Below are 20,662 nucleotides of genomic sequence, written 5' to 3' on the forward strand. Positions count from 1 at the left end.
AGGACTGCAAAACCCGATAACCAGCTGGTTCTTCTTCACGCGTCTCGGAAGAAATTGAAGCAGATAAAGGGGTATAAAAGAGCCGACTCAATAAAAATAGTTTGTTCTCGTTTTTACAATAGTGGTTTTACAGAAATCATAAAATGTTACCACTGTTTACCGAAGATGGCTTCATCCACAGTAGCTCGGGTGTGAAAGTGTCGGAAGTTGGGTTTGTTTGCCAATCTGCCTCAGTACTTTGGTGAGTCATGTTTATGTGACAGGAAACTTTTAATATCCCCCACACCGCAACTACTATCATCTGTAGGTCGGAGGTAAATAAATCAGCATGTCTTTTTATATTAAAATATGTTTCTCCATGTGTCATGTGTTATGTAAATAATATTGGTACCGCGCGACAAGAACTGGGCTTTTTGAAATAACCCGTCAGTTTGTGTTGTGTTTGCCATTGCTACCGGGCACCGAGGCAGGGACAAGCAGCGGTTAGACGGAGAAGTGCGTCAGTGTTGTTGCCTTCAAGGTCGACAAATGCATGGAGTCGGAGAAGTACAACGCTGAAACAGGCCCTTTGGCCCATCTAGTCCATGGCGAAACCATTTAAACTGCCTACTCCCATCGACCTGCACCGGGACCATACCCTACTATCCATGTATCTATTCAAACTTCTCTTAAACGTTGAAATCAAATGCATGCACCTCTTGTGCTATCAGTTCATTCCACGCTCTCACGACCATCTGAGTGAAGAAGTTACCCTTCATGTTCCCGTGAAACTTCTCACCTTTCACTATTAACCCATGACCTCTAGTCGTAGCCCCTTCTAACCGCAATGGAAAAAGCCTACTTGCATTTACCCTATCTATACCCCTCATTATTTTGTATACCTCTATCAAATCTCCTCTAGTCCTGATTCAATCTTTCCTTATAACTCAGGTCCTCCAGACCCAGCAACATTCTTATAAATTTTCTCTGTACTCTTTCAACCTTGTTTACATATTTTGTATTTATGTGACTCCATTCATGAACACCCCCTATATTTCACAGCACTTTTGAGCCAGTGAAATACTTTTGAATTATAGCCACTCTTATTATGAGGGAAATGAGGCAACCAACTTGCAAAATTTATGTTTCCAGAATGGCAATGTGATAATAATCCAATCCTGATGTAAGTGTCCTGATGCACTCTGAGGCTGTGCATTAAATTATAATGTAACTACCCAAGATATTTGTTGTGGCGCTCGAAGCTCTGTCAAGTATGCAAACAGCCCAATCCTAGGGCTTAATATTTTATTGAGAGGAACATTCCAAATTAGCACATAGTACAAAACTAAGTGTGAACGTGAGTGAGGAGTGATGAGGATGAAAAGACACGAAGAGAATATAAATAAGTGAGTGGATAACAGTATGACAGATGAAGTGCAACTTGGAAAACTGAGAGGGTATCAACTTTTGAAGAAAAGTCTGTGTTGGCAAATGTTCATGTTTAGATGGACCTAAGTGTCTTTGCAGTAGTCAGTTTGGAAACCAAGTGGTATGTTGCCCTTTATTGGAAAATGACTTCAATACGTGTGTTGTTTTATAACAGTTGTATAGTGTATTGGTGAGACTGGAGGATTATTGTATCCTTACCAAAAAGGACATATTTTTCCAGATTTAAGATTCATCAGACAGTTTCTTGAGATGGTGCATCCATCATATGAGGAGATAATGAGTATATTAAACCAATATTCATCAGAGTTTAAACAAATGAGAGGATAGCTGTGCAAGTGCATCGGTGATATTGTCTTCAAGGTCTTGACGTCTAATGTACAAAATAGTTTACATGGTTGTTATGGGATTGATGTTTGCCTGAGTGAGAAGTTTGGAACTCTGATCGGAGTCTTAAAATAAAGAGGAAGTCATTTACTACTGAAATGAGGAGAAATGTTGTAACTCAGATGGAGGATCTATGGAATTCTCAAGTCCAGATGGCTGTGAAGTCATTGATTCCATTTAAAACAGAGATCCAAAGATTTCTGCTGTGAGGGATATGTAAATTATGTAGAAAATTGTGTTGAGGTAGAAAATCAGCCATTATCAGCCATAAGGAGGCAGAAATTACTATAGTCACTATTATTTAAAAAGTGCTTGGGAAATTGAAAAATCTGAAGTTAGATAAGTCACCTGGACCAAATGGACTACAAACCAGGGTTTTGAAAAAGTTAGCTGAAGAGATTGTGGAAGCATTAGTAGTGATCTTTCAAGAATCACTAGATTCTGGAATGGTTCTGGAGGATTGGAAGATCACAAATGTCACTCCACTCTTTAGGAAGGGAGGGAGAGAAAAGACATGAAATTATAGGCCAGTTAGCTTGACTTTAATGCTAGATAAGATGTTTACGTCCATATTAAGGATTAGGTTTCAGGGTACTCGGAGGCACATGAGGAGTGGCACGGTAGCAAAGAGGTTAGCGCGTCTCTATTACAGCTCAAAGTATTGGAGTTCGAAGTTAATTTCCGACGTCATTTGTAAGGAGCCTGGACTATTCTCCCTGTTGAATGCATGGGTTTTCTCTGGGTACTCCAGTTTCCTCCTACAGCCCAAAGACGTAACAGATAGGATGTTAATTGGTCATTGTAAATTGTCCCTTGATTATGCTAAGGTTAAATCGGGTTGCTGGGTGGCATGGCTCAAAGGGCTGGAAGGGCCTATTCTGCACCGTATCTCAGTAAGTAAATAAATGATAAAATAGGCAAAGTCAGCAGAATTTTTAAGGGGAAATCTTGCCTGACAAATTAGTTGGAATTCTTTGAGGACATAACAGGCAGGATAGACAAAGGAGCGCCAGTGGATGTTGCTTGAAACATAGAAAAACCTACAGCACAATACAGACCCTTTTGTCCACGATGCTGTGTCGAACATGTACTTACTTTAGAAATTTGCTTGGATTTTCAGAAGGCCTTTGACAAGGTGCCACACATGAGGCTGCTAAACAAGAAAAGAACCCTGGTATCACAGAAAAGATACTACCGTAGTTTGGACAGCAGAATGGCTGATGGCAGAAGGCAAAGAATGGAAATAAAGGGGCCTTTTCAGGTTGGCTGCTAGTGACTTGGACTATTGCAGGGTTTGGTGTTGAGTCTGCTGTTTTCCACATTATAGGTTCATGATCTGGATGACAAATTGATGGCTTTGTTTGGAACTCTGGGTCACAGTCTCAAAGTTAAAAAAATTAGAACTGAAATGCGGATAAATGTTTTAACTCAGGCGGAGGTGAATCTTTGGGATTCTCAATTCCAGAGGGCTGTGAAGACAATGATTCCATTCAAAGCAAAGAACCAATGAGTTGTGCTGTGAGGGGAATGAAAATAATGCAGAAAATGGTGCTGAGGTAGAAAATCACCATGTTCCTGTTGAATGGCAGATGGTAAGTTGTTTGTAGATGATAGAAAGGAAGGTGGAAGGACAGGTAATGTTGAGGAAGCAGGGAATTTGCAGAAGGACTATGTTGGGAGAATAGGCAAAGAAGTGGCAGGTGGAATATAGTGTAGGGAAGTAGGAACTTGCACTTCAGTAGAAGGAATGAAGGTGTAGACTATTTTTTTAAACAGAGACTGAACTCATGAATCAGAGGTGCAAAGATATTAAGACTCATAGTGCAGGATTCCACAAAGATTAACTTGCAGGTTGAGTCAGTAGTAAGGAAGGCAAATGCAACATCAGCATTTATTTCCAGAGGATTCGAATATAAAAGCAAGGATGTAATTCAGAGGCATTATAAGGCATTGTTCAGATTGCATTTAGAGTATTGTGATCAGTTTTGGACCCCATATCTAAAGAAGGATGTGCTGTCATTGGAGAGAATCCAAAGGAGGTTTACGAGAATTACCCCAGGGATGAGGAGCATTGGATGGCTCTGAGCTTGCACTTGTTGGAGTTTAGAAGAATGAGCAGGATCTCATTGAAACCTATTGAATATTGAAAACCTTCCGATAGTGGGAGAGTCTAGGACCAGAGGGCACTGCCACAGAGTAGAAGGATGTTCCTTTTGAACAGAAAGCAAGGAGCAGAGGATAAAATTTATTCATGAACAGAATGCTTATAAAGTGGAAATAAACATTTTATATACTGTATTAAAAAAAAGTTCCAAGTTTTTCAATAATCGTCCAAAAGTAAGGTTCATTGACAAAAAGCAAAGAAGAGAAATTATTTGTAATTATTACAGGAATGAAAGGTTTTGGCAGAGAAAAAGTTAAAAATCTTGACACACTTTAGATTAGGGCACTAAAAGCTAAGAGAGCTAATTGAGGTGTTCACTTTCTGTTGGATTTAATGGGGTGAATATTGTATAATTATTTCCATGATCAATAAGTTAGTAAGTGGCATCTACAAATGTCTGAACATCTCTTAACACTGTAAATGGAGTGATTATGGGAAAGAGGCTGAGAACTGTTCTTGGTGGGGAGCTGGCAGATGTACAATAATTCAGATTGTATCCAACAATGTTTAGGGTTAGGACCCTTCATCAGGATTGTAAAGAAAAGGGGCAGAAGCCAGAATAAGAAGGTGGGGGGAGGGAAGAAGTACACGCTGGCAGATAATACGGAAGACCAGGTGAGGGGGAAAGTAGGTGGGGAGGGGGATTGAAGTAAGAAGCTGGGAGTTGATAAGTGAAAGAGGTAAAGGCTAAAAAAGAAGAAATCTGATTTGAGAGGAGAGTGGGCCTTCCAGGTGATGCAGTGCTTCACCTGTGAATCTGTCAGGCTCATCTACTGTAACTGGTGCTCACAGTGATGAGAACAGATGTAGATTGGAAGGTTGCTTCTTCAAGCACCCTTGCTTCATCCTCCACAAAAGGTGGGCCTTCCCTGTGGCCACCCATTTCAATTTGACTTTCCATTCCTATTCCAACATGTCGGTCCATGGCCTCCTTTGCTCTCAGACTGGAGGAACAACACCTCATATTCAATCTGGGTAACCTCCAACCTGACGGGATGAACATCAATTTCTCTGACCCTTGGTAATTTCTCCCCACTTTTCCCTTCACTCTTTTTCCATTACCCATTTTGGTTTTCCTGTCACCTCTTCTCCTCAGCTGCCCATCACTCCCTCTGGTGTCCATCCTCCTTTTTCTCCCATGGTCCACTGTCCTCTCCTATCACACTTTACCGCTTGCACCTATCACCTCCCAGCTTCTCATTTCATCCCTCTCTCCCTCCCATCTACCTTCTCCCTTACCTGGTTTCACCTATCACCGGCTAGCTTGTACTCCTTCCCCTCCCCCTCTCCCACCATCTTATTCTGCCGTCTTCCTTCTCAGTCCTGATGAAGGGTCTTGGCCCAAAACATCAACTGTTTTTTTCTCTCCATAAATGCTGTTGAGTTCCTGGAGCATTTTGTCTGTTACTCTGGATTTCCAGCAACTGCAGAATCTCTTGTGTTTCAAATTGTATCTTCCTGTTTTGGAAATCTCTGTGATTCCATTATTTCAATATCAGGAGAACTAATTCAAAGTTTTACTATCTCTTGTCAGTCTCATTAATTTGTAATCTTCATAAGCTCTTGGCTAAGAGGTTAGTCTTGGAACAAAAACAGGTGGAGTATTATGAAAGAAAATTATTCTCATGGAAGAATTCAGCTTTGGTCCTTAATTGCATTCAACTGTAATACTTCTGCTCCTGAATGTACTAAAATGATTTCCAGCTGTTGTCTAAATACTTTACATAGGACCCTTGTAAAGTGCAATCTCTTCCCCAAAAGTTTGAATCATATACTACAATTGACATTCTACCTCTTTACATTCAGAAGATACCCAATGAAAGTTTCAGGTGGACATCTAAATTAGCAGCAAATGCTTTTCCAAGGAAATCAAGTACAATTAATTGCAATCTGAAATTGTCTCCTATCCTTATTCATACTCTCAAAACATTAAAGTATGCATCTCCTCATGTTATGCTCAAATACTGCATCATTCATATGGTCAGAGTTCTGGCTGTATACCAGCTTGTACGGTCAAATAGATATTGCACTTACGAGCATAAATACATAATGTCAGTATAACTTTGTAGTATGACTCAAAGAGGTCTGTAGAAAACACGTTTCACTTAATAGATTAGTTTTGTGTTGTCATGAATTAGGTAATACAGTTTTCTATTATAGAAATCCAAACTGATATCATTGTGCAGTATTCTTCAAATATTTCTTATTGTCATGGCTGCTATGAATTGTTTTACCTTGACCTTCATATACAAGGCAAATGGAATTATAAGAAGATGTTTTACCCTAAATTTGTATTCATTCCATGCCACTTTGTAATAAGAATAATGATTGTTATATAGGGTAGCTGATGAAGCAAAAATGTAGTTGGAACAAAGGAGCTCCATTTTCTCACCATATTTGATGCCAGACCCCGTTGACAGTTCTCAGGATTCTGCAAAGTTCTAAAAACCAAATTCTGTAACAAATGAGTTGAATCGCTTGAGAAAAAAAAGAACAGTTCAACAGATGTGTGAAAACAAAATTAAAATTCCACATCACCATTGGTACATCATTGATTGGGTGTAACTTAACTTCAGCACCAAGGCAATGTCATAACACAAACACACTGTTCAGTTGTAGGAACAAGTTAACAGGCAGCAAATACTTAGGCCAGTAAATGCTGATCATGCCCGTTCATTCAACTGCATCTCTTAAATCCTGAAAGCTTTCTATCAAGATAAGATAAATTAGCTTAAAAATTAGCATGAATGAAAAAGAAGTTTTCCGAACATGGAGATCTCTGTGGACAGAACAATTACTTAGCTCATAAGAAAGGTATGGCAGCAAAGGAAATACTCTACAGCTTTTGCAAAAGGGTGACATTGTTATGGCACTGTCATGCAAAGCACTTCATCATATTTATACTAAGAGAAAACAGTGATGGAGCTAGCATATGATATTATTTATTGGACATTCTATGCAGTGTCTTAAATGCATTTTAATAAAAACATAAAATATGAAATTCATTATTATGAAAATTTGTAGAGTTTGAGCTCTACAAAGTTTTGATATGAGCTCAAGCTTATTTTACTCTTAACCCTCAAAAGTTGAACCTGCATAATCTGTCTGATGTGCCATTCAAACTCCCTACATTATGTTCCATTTGTATACCAATAACAAAACTTATGTGTATTTCTCAACTCTTGCATATCTGTGAAGGTGTTTTGTTTTAGTATGCAGAATTAGGTGTATAAACTGAAAGTTCCAATGAATAAATATAGGTACAACTGAAATTGTTGCCTTTGCTCCCTACCATTGCTCCCCAGTGTCCATTCCTGTCCCAGGAGAGTGTTTGAAGCTGAGCCAAACCCATCATAAATTTGATACAGTGCTTAGTAGAAAGCTGGACTTGTCCACATATCCTTAATTGCACTACTTTTTTCTCCATAACCACCCGATATTACCCTGCCTTAGCTTATCTATTACTGAAACTTTCATCTGTGCTTTTGTTACATTGTCAATTTTCTCTTGGCTGGACTCCCATCTTCAACTTTGTTGTCCATATCTAAACTGCCACTGATCTCATTTGACAACCTTTCTCTGTTTACTGATATATACTGGGTCCACTCTGACAATGTTCTCTGCATTCTATTTTGCCTCCACAACCTTCCTTGGTTTTGTAGCTTCTCCATTTCTGATCCGTTGTAGAGAAAGCAAGTTGTGAGGAGGACACAAAGAGTCTGCAAAGGAACACAAACAAGAAAAGTGAGTTTTCACAACTATGGTGGAATGGACCATAATAATATAGAAATGTGGCATAATCCATTTTGGTATGAAGATTATAAAAGCAAAATAATATTTAAATTGTGTGAGGCTATTTTGTGCTGGTGTTCAGAGTGATGTTATATCCTCTATTCTTACTCTTGCACACCACTGGACTTAATTGTCCACCTTATCAGACTACTTAAAAGGCCTTACATTCAAAAATTCTCTCCCTAAAGCTCTCTGCCTCTAAACATCTCTCTCCTCAAGACATCTCTCTCCATAAACACACATTAATGTTAACTGATTTCCAATTCCTGATCATCTAAAACATGAAGTTCTCATCAATGTATTTAATTGGTTTCATGATCCCATCTTTCTTTATTGTTATATCCTCAAACATAAAACCACCCTTCACAATTTTCTCTGTGTTGAGTTGCTTTTTGCTTCACCTTCTTCAATGGCTATGCTGTCAATCAGTCAGATTCTCTGAATCAGATTTATTAACACTGACATACTTCATGAATTCTATTGTTTTGTGGCAGCAGAATATTGTGAGTCACAAAAATAAATAAATAATGGAACAGCTGAATTACAAGGTTGTGTTCATGGATCATTCAGTAATCTGACAGCAGAGGGTAAGAAGCTGTTTCTGAATCATGGAGTGCAGGGCTCCAGGCTCCTGAACTTCATCCCAGATAGGAGTAAGAAGAGTCCATTTCCTGGATGGTGAGGATCTTTAATGATGGATGCCGCTTTCTTGAGGCATTGCCTCTCGAAGATGACCTCAGCGTCAGCGAGGGTTCTGTTTGTGATGGAACTGGCTGAGTCTGCAATCCTTCCTTATACAATCAATTGATTATATCCAATTTATTCTCTTTATATCCAACCTTGTTTTTCTTCCTAATATCTCAGTTTTCGACTTGAGAATCATGTTTGCTTCTCTGACAATCTTAAGGTGATTTTCAATATTAAAGATACAATATAAATGTTGTTGCATAAGAGTTACACCTCAAAGACAAGAATCCCTGCCTTTTAATAATATTCACCTCCTTTAATCATCTCCTTGTTATTTGAATACATTACTTACAACCAATCCTTCCCAAACATCAGGGAACAGAATGAATATAGACCATGTAAGAAATCCCCATCCACCCTATTTTTCATCTGTTCCTTCTATTGCCATTGAGTTTGAGTCTTCTGGAATGGACTTGTGGTTTCACCTGCCTCATTCCATGCATCCCAAGTGATATCATGGTAAATCATGACATTGGCCTTATTCCAGGAATCATTCTTCCCATCTCATTCTCTTCCTCACCACTTGCTTCCGCTTTTCAATTTTCCCAGAAACTCTTTACTTGCCCATCTGAATCACACATTAGCTGTGTCAATGTCAACCTACAAGTTTAGATATTAGCAATTCTGATGGAATCGGTGCCTCAGGGATGACAGCATAAATCTGACATCACAACACAGTGATGAACATAAATGCAAATTTTTTATGCTTTGGGATTTGGAATTCTCTGCTGAAAGCAGCTGTGGGAGAACATTCCCATTCGCCTGCAAAATGGATGTGAAATAAGAAATACAAAATATTTGAGGAAATGTAAGGAAATAAGTCTATATGCATTGTTCTTTCAGATTATCAAATGTCCTGTTTTATACCTACTGCCTGTTATGCTGTTTGCATTTAGGGCAGCAATGAAGGTCCTCAAACACGGGTGGTGTTCAGAGCTTCCTCCGTCATGTCAGTAGCTTCCTCACGGTTTTCACTACTGTCAGTCATGCAAGTTCCGGGTGCAGACTCAGGAATACTGTTGCACTCAGATGCCAAAGAATTCTTCATTGCTGTTTCTGTAACAGTTTTGTTTGACCAGTCAGGGTTGTTAGCCCTGAGCTGGATGCCCTCTTTTAGTGGAGAAATATTCTATGTTATGATTCAAGTTCCTATTTCACATTCAAGTCAAGTCAAGTCGAGTCACTTTTATTGTCATTTCAACCATAACTGCTGGTACAGTACATAGTAAAAATGAGATGACGTTTTTCAGGACCATGTACAAAAACTAGACTGAACTATGTAAAAAAAACAACACGGAGAAAGCTACACTAGACTACAGACCTACACAGGACTGCATAAAGTGCACAAAACAGTGCAGGCATTACAATGAATAATAAACAGGACAATAGGGCAGTAAGGTGTCAGTCCAGGCTTCGGGTATTGAGGAGTCTGATAGCTTGGGGGAAGAATCTGTTACATAGTCTGGTCGTGAGAGCCAAAATGCTTTGGAGCCTTTTCCCAGACGGCAGGAGGGAGAAGAGATTGTATGAGGGGTGCATGGGGTCCTTCATAACGCTGTTTCCTTTGCGGATACAGTGTGTAGTGTAAATGTCCATGATGGCGGGAAGAGAGACCCCGATGATCTTCTCAGCTGACCTCACTATCCGCTGCAGGGTCTTGCGATCCGAGATGGTGCAATTTCCGAACCAGGAAGTGATGCAGCTGCTCAGGATGCTCTCAATACAACCCCTGTAGAATGTGATGAGGATGGGGGGTGGGAGATGGACTTTCCTCAGCCTTCGCAGAAAGTAGAGACGCTGCTGGGCTTTCTTTGCTATGGAGCTGGTGTTGAGGGACCAGGTGAGATTCTCCGTCAGGTGAACACCAAGAAATTTGGTGCTCTTTACGATCTCTACTGAGGAGCTGTCGATGTTCAGCGGGGAGTGGTCGCTCCGTGCCCTCCTGAAGTCAACAACCATCTCTTTTGTTCACAATAACAGACAGGTTGTTGGCTCTGCACCAGTCCATTAGCCACTGCACCTCCTCTCTGTATTGAGGCCATATTGAGGTATTAAGTCCATATTGAGGCCCCACACCTGTCTTTCCAGATGCTTATATCCAACACACGGCCAAACATTTTGTTTGTCACTGAAATCTGGCTCCTGTTTGATAATGTAGTATAATACTGTACTCTTAATCTGTACTCTCCCTCAACATTTCTGTTGCCTTCTAACTTCCCAGATAATTGATTGACCTCCATTCAATGACGTTTTACTCTAACTTTGTCAGCATTTAGGGAGACCATTGATATGCTAATCAATCCCAAGATTAGCTTTCTTTCCTTTGCTCAATTATTATGAAGACATTCATTTCCACTATTATTGCCTCATTCTTACCCATTCATTACAAAATTGTGGTCTCCTGCTCCTTCTGTTCAACCAGCAACAGCTCATTAGGCTGTTACATTTTTGTCCTCTGGAAACTCTGTCCTTGCTACCTTCTTATATTTTCAGAAAGTGTCATAAATTTGTGGTGTGACAAAATTTTGCTGCTCTCTGAGCCTGTAAGTTTTCCTCTTGATTAAGTCCAGCTAAGTAATAAAATGTCCTTAATACAACATCCTGTGGAAAAAAGCATTTCTGTATGTGAAGAGACTTGCAGAAATACTATACAAGTTCTTTTTCTGCATTGAGCTGTCAGTGGTAATATTAAGACAGCAATACGCAGCTGCAAAGCAAATACACATTTGCAAATGTATGTTTCTGGCAGGCAAAATATTAACATCTGCATATAGTCCACACAAGCCAGAAGTGTCAAAACACCACAGCAGTTTGTAGGACTAATCTACACAAGAACATAATGCTGCCTTCTATATTTGGAATGCTAAGCAGCTTCCTTTTATATTTGAATTCTAACATAATGCCCCAGAAACTGACGATTAGAGTTTCTTTAATGGTGAATTTCTGCATTCATCTTGTTTGTCAAATGCAAGTTGCATGACAAGAAGAAAAATGGTTAGTGGTTGCTGTCAGTGAATGAATTGTGAATGTTGGCAACAATCACTGGGCTGTGGCATCTGGCGCACTGTCAGTTCCAGTGTGCATTCAGCTGCATCTTGGGTGAACAGTTGGCTGAACTGCTGGCCATTGCATCCATTGATATGCTGGCCCTTCTCTCAGCCTGTCGCTATTCCAGAGTAGAACAACACACTTCCAATGCAAAAAGAAAACAAACAGTTGAAGGAACTCAGTGGATCTGGTGGCATCTGTGGAGATGGGGAAGTGATTGCGTTCCAGTCAATGGGATATCTTCCCAGCTTCCAGTCCGATCACAATGGGCAGTGAGAAGGACAAGGCCCCAATAACTGCTTTCTGTTCTTGTCGTACTTGGTAGTCTTGCTCATGCCCTGATTATTTATTGCTTTTTTGCACTTTATTGTTCATCATGTGATGCTCTGAAGGTTCAAGGGACCAAGAAATGCAACAGTGACAAGTACAGGCTTAATTGCAAGTGCTGAATCCTGGGTCATTCTTATTACAACCTTGTTCATCTTGTAAAGGGTACAAAGAAGTATTGTTTTGCAGCATTACACTCATGTTTAGCTGTGAACTTTCTGTCACCTTTAGCTGTTCTGTGGTTCATCAGCCACAAGGGATCAGGTGATCTACTGGCAATCTCATGAGATGTGTGCGGTTGTTTGCAGCTTTGCAAAGTGGAGAAGTATGTTGTGGTGATTGAGAGGCCAGTCAGTGTAGCGTGTGCATCCATTTTCAAGTTGTGGGCCTCTACAAGTGGATCCTTCAGATCCTCACTTTTAACCTGCAGAGGTTGTCGAGGTGCTGAGGAGAATCACCAGGAAGTTGCCTGGGTTGGAGAGTTTCAGTTATGAGGAGAAATTGAAAAGGGTGGGTTTGTTTTATTTGGAGCAGAGGTGTCTAATGTAATAAAATATGAGGTGTATAGAGAGAATAGACAGTAAAAGAACCTCTCCATATGGTGTCTAAGAGCAGAGAGCAAAGGCTTAAGGCATAAGATGGGAGTAGAAGATTTAGAGGGGCTCTAAAGGTTTTTTTTGACCCAGAGTGGTTGGAACCTGAACTGCATTCTTGAGAGAGCAGAGGAGGCAAAGAATCTCACACCATGTAAGAAATATCTGAATGAGCACTTAAACCATCAGGAAGTATTGCAAAATGAGATTACTGTAGATGGGAACTTGTTAATTGGCATGGTGGCTGAGGTAAAGTATACATGCCTTGAAGACATATGTCTTTTCTCCACCTGGACGCTGCCTTCAGGATGACATATAGCTCCTAGAGTCACAAAAGACTGCATGGATGCAATAATGCAAAGATGCTGGAACCTGGACCAGTAAACAAATTGCTGGTGGACTGAGTCCTAATGCAGGGCCTCGACCCAAAACATTGACTATCCATTTGCGTCCATTGCTGCTGATGCTGAGTTCCTCTAATGGTTTATTGTTTGCACGTTGCTCCCGGTTGCTAGTGTCAGCCAAGCTGCCGTTTGTCTTAATTAGACCTGGTAAGGCAGAATACAACTCTGAATTTTCAGCTAACACAAAGCTTGGAAGAGAAGTGATCTGTGAATAGAATACTTAAGGATTCAGGAGGAGATAGAGAGGCCTGAGAATTTCATGTTCACACGGCAGATGAAACTTATTGCAGAAAAGTGCAATGTGTTGCAGTTTAGTAGGAAAAACAGGAAAAAGCAATAAAAACTGGAGCGCAGTCAATGTACGTTAAAGGAACAGCAAGAGGTGAGGATATGTGTGCATAATTCATTGGAGGGAAATTGATGGGGCAGATTGTTTATGTAGTTAAAGAAGCATGCATGATCATAGGCTTTATTAAAAAAAAACAGGTTTTATATATATATCTTGAAGATATATACTTCAGGAATCTCCTAAGCAGACCATATAAGGGGTCAGTGTGGACATGGTGGAGGATTACAAATACCTGGGGATACGAATTGACAATAAACTGGACTGGTCAAAGAACACTGAGGCTATCTACAAGAAGGGTCAGAGCCATCTCTATTTCCTGAGGAGACTGAGGTCCTCTAACATCTGCCGGAAGATGCTGAGGATGTTCTACGAGGCTGTGGTGGCCAGTGCTCTCATGTTTGCTGTTGTGTGCTGGGGCAGCAGGCTGAGGGTAGCAGACACCACAGAATCAACAAACTCATTCGTAAGGCCAGTGATGTTGTGGGGGTGGAACTGGACTCTCTGACGGTGGTGTCTGAAAAGAGGATGCTGTCCAAGTTGCATGCCATCTTGGACAATAACTCCCATCCACTCCATAATGTACTGGTTAGGCACAGGAGTACATTCAGCCAGAGACTCGTTCCACCGAGATGTAACACTGAGCGTCATGGGAAGCCATTCCTGCCTGTGGCCATCAAACTTTACAAATCCTCCCTTGGAGTGTCAGACACCCTGAGCCAATAGGCTGGTCCTGGACTTATTTCCACTTGGCACGATTAACTTATTATTATTTAATTATTTATGGTTTTATATTGCTATATTTCTTCACTATTCTCGGTTGGTGCGGCTGTAACGAAACCCAATTTCCCCTCGGGATCAATAAGGTATGTCTGTCTGTCTGTTATCCAGAGCACAAATAGGGTCAGAATTTACCAGGTCACTGTTGCCATCTCCATGAAGGTGACAAAGTTCTCTCCCTGGGCTTGTCCATGAAGTTGAGAGTTTTCCACCAGCACGCCTTTTCAGAAGGTTGATGGGAGTGTTGGGTGGGAGACATTGTTGCCTGTATCGCATGGGTGGCAAACTGAAATGTTCACTCCATGTGGTTAATCATTTTGTTCTGGTCTGTGAGAACTTTACAAGTTGGCAATCCAAGCCTTGAACCAGAAGAAGAAAATTCCAATGAGCTGCCTATTCAGACAGCAGCTTTGATGGATTCCCCACAGATTGCACGTACAGCATGAGCAGACAACTGGCAAACGAGGCATGCGGAATTAATGGCCTGCATCTTGGACCTGTAACTGAAGAAATCTATCTTTTACTTCCAACACCTGGACCTTGACATGGGAGGAATAATAGTTTGAGAACAAATGAATATATTTTCTAATAATGCACAATTCAGTGAATTTGTAGTTTGTGACCAAAATAGAAAAGTTCAAAGTAAATTTACTATCAAAGTACATAAGTTACCATATACAATCCTCAGATTCATTTTGTTGTGGGCATTCACAGTAAATACAAGATACACAATAGTATCAATGAAAGACAACATTCAACAGGATAGACGACAACCAATATACAAAGAAAAAAAAACCAAGAAGTGCAACTACAAAAGAAAGAAAAAACAGAAATAATAATAATAAATAGGTAATAAATATCGAGAACATGAGATGAAGAGTCCTTGAAAGTGAGTCCAGTTCATTAATGGGTGACTAAAGTTGAGTGGTTATCTCCTCTAAGAGCCCGATGACTGAGGGGTAATAACTGTTTCTGAGCCTGGTGGTACGGTTCCTGAGGCTCCTGAACTTTCTTCCTGATTACAGTATTGAGAAGAGAGCACAGTCTGGACGGTGGGGGAACTTGACGATGGCTGCTGCTTTCCTGTGACAGTGCTCTATGTAGATTGGTAGGGGAGATTTTAGTGAAAAAGTATTGGTGTGCATTACATTTTTGTGTAGAAATGGTTGAAAAGATCAATGCTCACAACCACTATTGCTCAGATCTGTGGTTCCCATAAAAGTTCATTAGCCTATGTGCATTGAAAATAGCCCAATTTATGGGCAACCTCATTCCTCAGCCTTCTGCAGGAACAATGGTTGCTTCAGGGCTAGGCTGCTTACAGTCCGATCTAGACAGGATAGTGCGACCATGTGCTTGAACTAACCACATTGGGTCATTTACAGAGACAATTGAAACATGCTATCATGCGCAGGCCACATCCTTTTCCCGAAGCAGATGCACAAACCAACTGCTACACATATGCTGTTGGGCATTGTTACAGACACTGTTGCACTGAAAAGCTACATACACCATCTAATAGTCTTATTTCAGCTCCACACAGCAGTGGAGGCCACAGCAGGGCCTTTTTCAGAATTTGAAGTCATGCATTCGATTTTTGCTGTTCCCTACTACTCTGTGACCTCTCACTTGCATTGAACAGAGCATGCAGTGTTATTATATGTTGCATTTGGTTATGGAAGCTCCTTTCCTGCCTTTGTTGCTGTTATCTGATTCACCTGAGGCTATGTAGGAAAAGCACAATAGCTAAAGACCAAAGCCCTCTGAGACAGTCTGTATTACCAATGCAATGTCACTGATAAGGATTCCGAAGTTAAGTCATCTTCTAAGTATTAACAGTGCTTGTCTTGGTTTACTGTGCAATCTGCTTGAAATTGGTGAGTTTAATGTCAGCTTGGCTTTATACTTTCTGGGTTACCCTCTGGAAGCACAAACAAGCATTGGTGTTGCCCAGCAACATAGATTTTAATAAGGTGACATCAGCAGTGTTTGATGTCATCCAAATGGCATGTTTTTATCTTTATACTGTAGTACAAATGGAACTATCTCTACTGATTAACTTTCAAATACCTGGACTAAACATTCTACAAGCTATTTTGTGTACCAATAAAATCAGGCTTTAATGCTACATTATCAAGGGATCAGTTTGAATCAAAAATTCATTACCACAAAATAAATAAAATCTAGTTCCTTTTTATACTGCAGCATGTTCCTAAGAAAGGGCATTTATCAGAAATTATCTAGTTACTGGCCAATGTATTTATGCACTATGATTAAATCAGTTAGTTTGAAATAGGCCATACGACTCAGGATATGCCTCCAATGGGAGTTTCCTGTCCAGGAGCAAATGATCATGCACACAAAGTTGGCAACATTATAACTGAAGTTGCCAGTGTTATGCCAGTATGATAGCTTTAAAAGGTACATAATTGTTTTTTTATTATGCAAGTGCAGAAATTGCAGGAACCCTGAGAGAAATTTAGAACGTCCTTAGACAGCTGAGGTGCCAGAGTACTGGAGGATAGCAAATATTGTTCCGTTGTTTAAGAAAGCCTTTAAGAATAAGCCGGGAAATTATAGGCAGGTGAGCCTGACGTTAGTCACACTTCAAAGTTCAAAGTAAATTTATTTGCAATGTACATCTACTGTATGTTATGATATACTATCTTGAGATTGTGGGTAAATTATTGGAAGGTATTCTAAGGCACAGGATACATAAGTATTTGGCTAAACAGGACCTGATTTGGGGTAGTCAACATGGCTTTATGTGTGGTAGGTGATGCCTAACCAATCTCACAGTTTTTTGAAGAGGTTACAAAGGGCAATGGATGTTATCTACATGGACTTTGGCAAGCTCCTTGCCGAAGTCCCACATGGAAGGCTGGTCTAGAAAGTTAAGTTGGTTGGCATTCAGGTTGAAGTAGTAAGTTAGATTCAGCTTTGGCTTAGCGAGAGACTCCAGATAATGGTAGTAGATGGTTGCCATTTTGACTTGAGGTCTGTGACTCATGGTGTGCCACAGGAATTGGTGCTGGGTCCATTGTTGTTTATCATCTTTATTAATAATTTAGGTGATAATGTGGTAAAATGGATCAGCAGATTTGTGGATGATACCAAGATTGGAGAAATAGTGGACAATAAAGAAGGCTACCAAAGCTTACAGTGTGATCTGGACCAACTGGGAAAATGGGCTGCAAAAAGGCAGATGAAATTTAATGCAGACAAGTGTGAGGTGATGCACTTTGGCAGGACAAATCAGGTTAGGACTTGCACAGTGAATAATACGGCACTGAGGGTGTGGTAGAACAAAGGGATCTGGGAATTCAGCTGCATAATTTCCTGTAAATATAAGACATTGGTGAGACTGAATTTGGAGTATTGTGTACAGTTCTGGTCACCTACCTACAGGAAAGACACCTTGAAAGCGTGCAGAGAAATTGTACAAGGATGTTGCCAGGACTTAAGGACCTGAGTTATAGTGAAAGATTGAGTGGGTTAGGATTTTATTCCCTGAACTGAAGGAGAGTGAGGGAAGATCTTGCAAAGGTATACGAAATTATGAAGAGTATAGATTGGGTAAATACATGCAGGCATTTTTCCTACGAGGTTGAATGAAGCCATAGGTTTAGGGTGCAAGGTGAAATATATAAGGGGAACTGAGAGGATGGTGCGAGTGTGAAGCAAGCTGCCAATTGAAATGGTGGATGCGGGTTCAATTGTAACACAAGTGAAATCTGGACAGGTACATGGATGAGAGTGAGTGCGGATCGATGAGATGAGGCAAAAAGTAAGTTGGCATGTGCTAGATGGGCCAAAGGGCCTATTTCTGTGCTGTAGTGCTCTATGTCTCTCTGACTCTTAAGTGAGTTCCAAGTTGTGTTTAGAATTATATTGCTTTTGTCTTATTAGGTACTTCACCTTGATGTTTGAAGTGTGTGAAAATACATGGTTACATTATATAAAATGGACAGTTGGAAATAGGTCTCTTTCATCCACCTGGACTGTGACTGTGTATACAAATCTCTTATCCCTATTTACCCCACTCAGCTTAGATTTTAAAAATCACTACAATATGGTAACATGAGGAAATCTGCAGATGCTGGAAGTTCAAGCAACATACACAAAATGCTGGTGGAATGCAGCAGGCCAGGCAGCATCTATAGGAAGAAGTACAGTTGATGTTTTGGGCCAAGACCATTTTGTCAGGACTCTGACGAAGAGTCTCAGCCCGAAACTTCGAAGGTACTTCTTCCTATAGATGCTGCCTGGCCTGCTGCGTTCCACCCGCATTTTGTGTGTGTTACTACAATATGGTGTCACTTTTCAGATTAATCAATACAGTCAGACCATGCAGAGGGGGCAACACTGAATGGCAGAACCTTGAGGGCAGGGTAAATGAACAAGCTGGAAAACAAAGCCCCAAATGGATGATGTGCAGATCGGGCCTCAAACTGATGTTATTCTCAATTTTATTAATAAGTTTTTGTTTTGACAACTTGAAATGCCCCTGTAACTTTTGCACTGCTTTGCTAAGCAAGCCACCTTTGGCTTTCCAAATCTGCAGATGACAATGGAATGGATAGATAAACACCATAAAGGGGGCAGCAAGAAATTACACCGCAGGCCTATTTCAGAGTACAACTTCTCCAACACTAAATGAGTGATGCCTGTTAATAAGGCTAAATACGAAAACAAAACAAGTTGTCAGATTTATTTCTAGGGTAACAAATAGAAGATGGTGGATTGAATCTGTGTTAGATTCTACTTGCATTGCAATGTACCGTTCTGATTACTAAATTATGAAAATAATTTAGACACATGAAGTATAAACAAAAGATTTACAAGAAGGACATCAGAATAGTATGTTGTATTGTTAGGAAACATTTCTCTGGAAAAGAAAACCTAAGGCAGTGACTGAATGGATGATTTTTTTAATATATATAATGCAGGCATGGGGTATCTAAGGATCAACAATGTCTGATAGTCCCCCCAAAAAATTAAATAATCAACCAGAAGAGACTTTCTAACCCAGAAAATAGTGAAAATGTTCAATAATCTGTAATGTATTTTCTATGTATGGTAGATTTGTGGCTCTCTAATTTCCTGCTTGATACCATCATCCATATTATCACTATTGTTAATATATAAGATATTGAATGTAATTGGATATTCAGCACGTGGCCTTAGACACCCTTCAACCATATCTCCATAATGACAATTATATTTGTTCACATTTATTTGTCCTGTTATCTTGAATGTTCATGCATTTAGTTACAATTCCATTGTACTTCAAATTTTTGCACTGAACACTCATTGATCTATATTTTTGTTTTACCTAGGGCCTGGGTTTTGTACACTCTGTACCTTCCTGGTACAATGTGGTTGTACCAATCACTTTTCAACATTACTTTATTGCTTTTTTTAGAGATATTTTGGATAGAAATGAAAAATTTTGTGGAAATATTACTGACTTATGTATACATGTGTGAGTGATATGTACTGTATGTGTACCCTGCTCCAGGGGATCTTTGTTTTGTTTGGCGGTATACATGTGTTTGGTTAAATAACAATAAAGCTGAACTTGAACTTGAACTTGACCTCTCTAACTGGGCCTACTCTCACTCCTCCCACCTCCTTACTTAGATTAAAATGCCATTAGACATGCCTGCGGTACGGTTCCTACAGGAGGGTCCTCGTCTCTGCATTGAACTGAAGCTATGGCCTGCAACTAACGGGCTCCTGGAACGGCTATGACTGGCTTTGTGACTGTGGACTCTCTTTCATGAACTTCAGTTCTAAATGTTATTTGCACTTTTATTGTTTGCACAATTTGTTTTTTTCCCTCCCAGTGCACATTGGGTGTTTGATGGTCTTTTTTTCATGGTTTCTTTTGGATTTCTTTGTTTTTGGCAGCTGCCTGTAAATTGTATATAGTATAGGTACTTTGATAATAAATGTACTTTGAACTTTGAATATGTTTGGTGTATTTTGTTTAGACCTGTACATTGAAAAACCACTTGTGGAATAGGCCATTCTAGATTGGCTACTATGCTAGGAAATGCCATCTTTTAATAATTGTATTGCTCAAAGTCCTGAAGATCATTACATAGTAGAATTCTTCATTAAGAAGGTGAAGTACTGAAACCCAAAACTAGGACCTCAAGTCTAAATAAACAAAACTTTAATGTGTAAGAATGAGTTGGCTATTATAGATTGGGGAACTTCACGAAAAGGCATGATGGTGCATAGGCAATAGCTAACATGTAACGAAGTACAACAATCATACAGTCCTTCCTTGTGCATAAACCCAGAAAGAAGAATTACCCAACTATGCTGAACAAAATATGTTAAGAACAGTGTTGGATCAAAACGTATCATGTCCGAGGATTGGGAGTAGTTTAAAACTCAGCAGAGCAATTGAACAAATTCTTTGGTCTTGACTTCACAGAAATGGCCAAAATTAACTTCCCAGAAATGCTGTGAACCAAGAAAGGGTGAATTAAAGAAAATATAATATTGGTGAAAAATAGCGCTATAAATTAATAGGCCATAGATCCCAGGCACGATAATCTCAATCCAAGCACGAAAAGAACTTTGTACATTACAAATAGGCAATGGTAGATCAATTTGCTACCACCTTTCAAAATTC

General features: G+C 39.9%; 1 long non-coding RNA gene across 2 annotated transcripts; it reads left to right on the forward strand.

Annotated features, from left to right (window-relative positions):
• The first annotated feature begins 130 nt into the window (after window positions 1-130).
• Window positions 131-19,950, forward strand: LOC140725513 (uncharacterized). 2 transcript variants are annotated; one of them, XR_012098367.1, is made up of 3 exons: window positions 131-314; window positions 2,933-3,073; window positions 19,657-19,950. It is a non-coding gene; the product is annotated as an uncharacterized lncRNA (long non-coding RNA). The 2 variants fall into 2 exon arrangements; XR_012098366.1 differs by having other exon boundaries at window positions 131-241.
• Window positions 19,951-20,662: the final 712 nt, after the last annotated feature.

The sequence above is a fragment of the Hemitrygon akajei genome, chromosome 3 (assembly GCF_048418815.1).
Source record: "Hemitrygon akajei chromosome 3, sHemAka1.3, whole genome shotgun sequence".
Lineage (NCBI taxonomy): Eukaryota > Metazoa > Chordata > Chondrichthyes > Myliobatiformes > Dasyatidae > Hemitrygon > Hemitrygon akajei.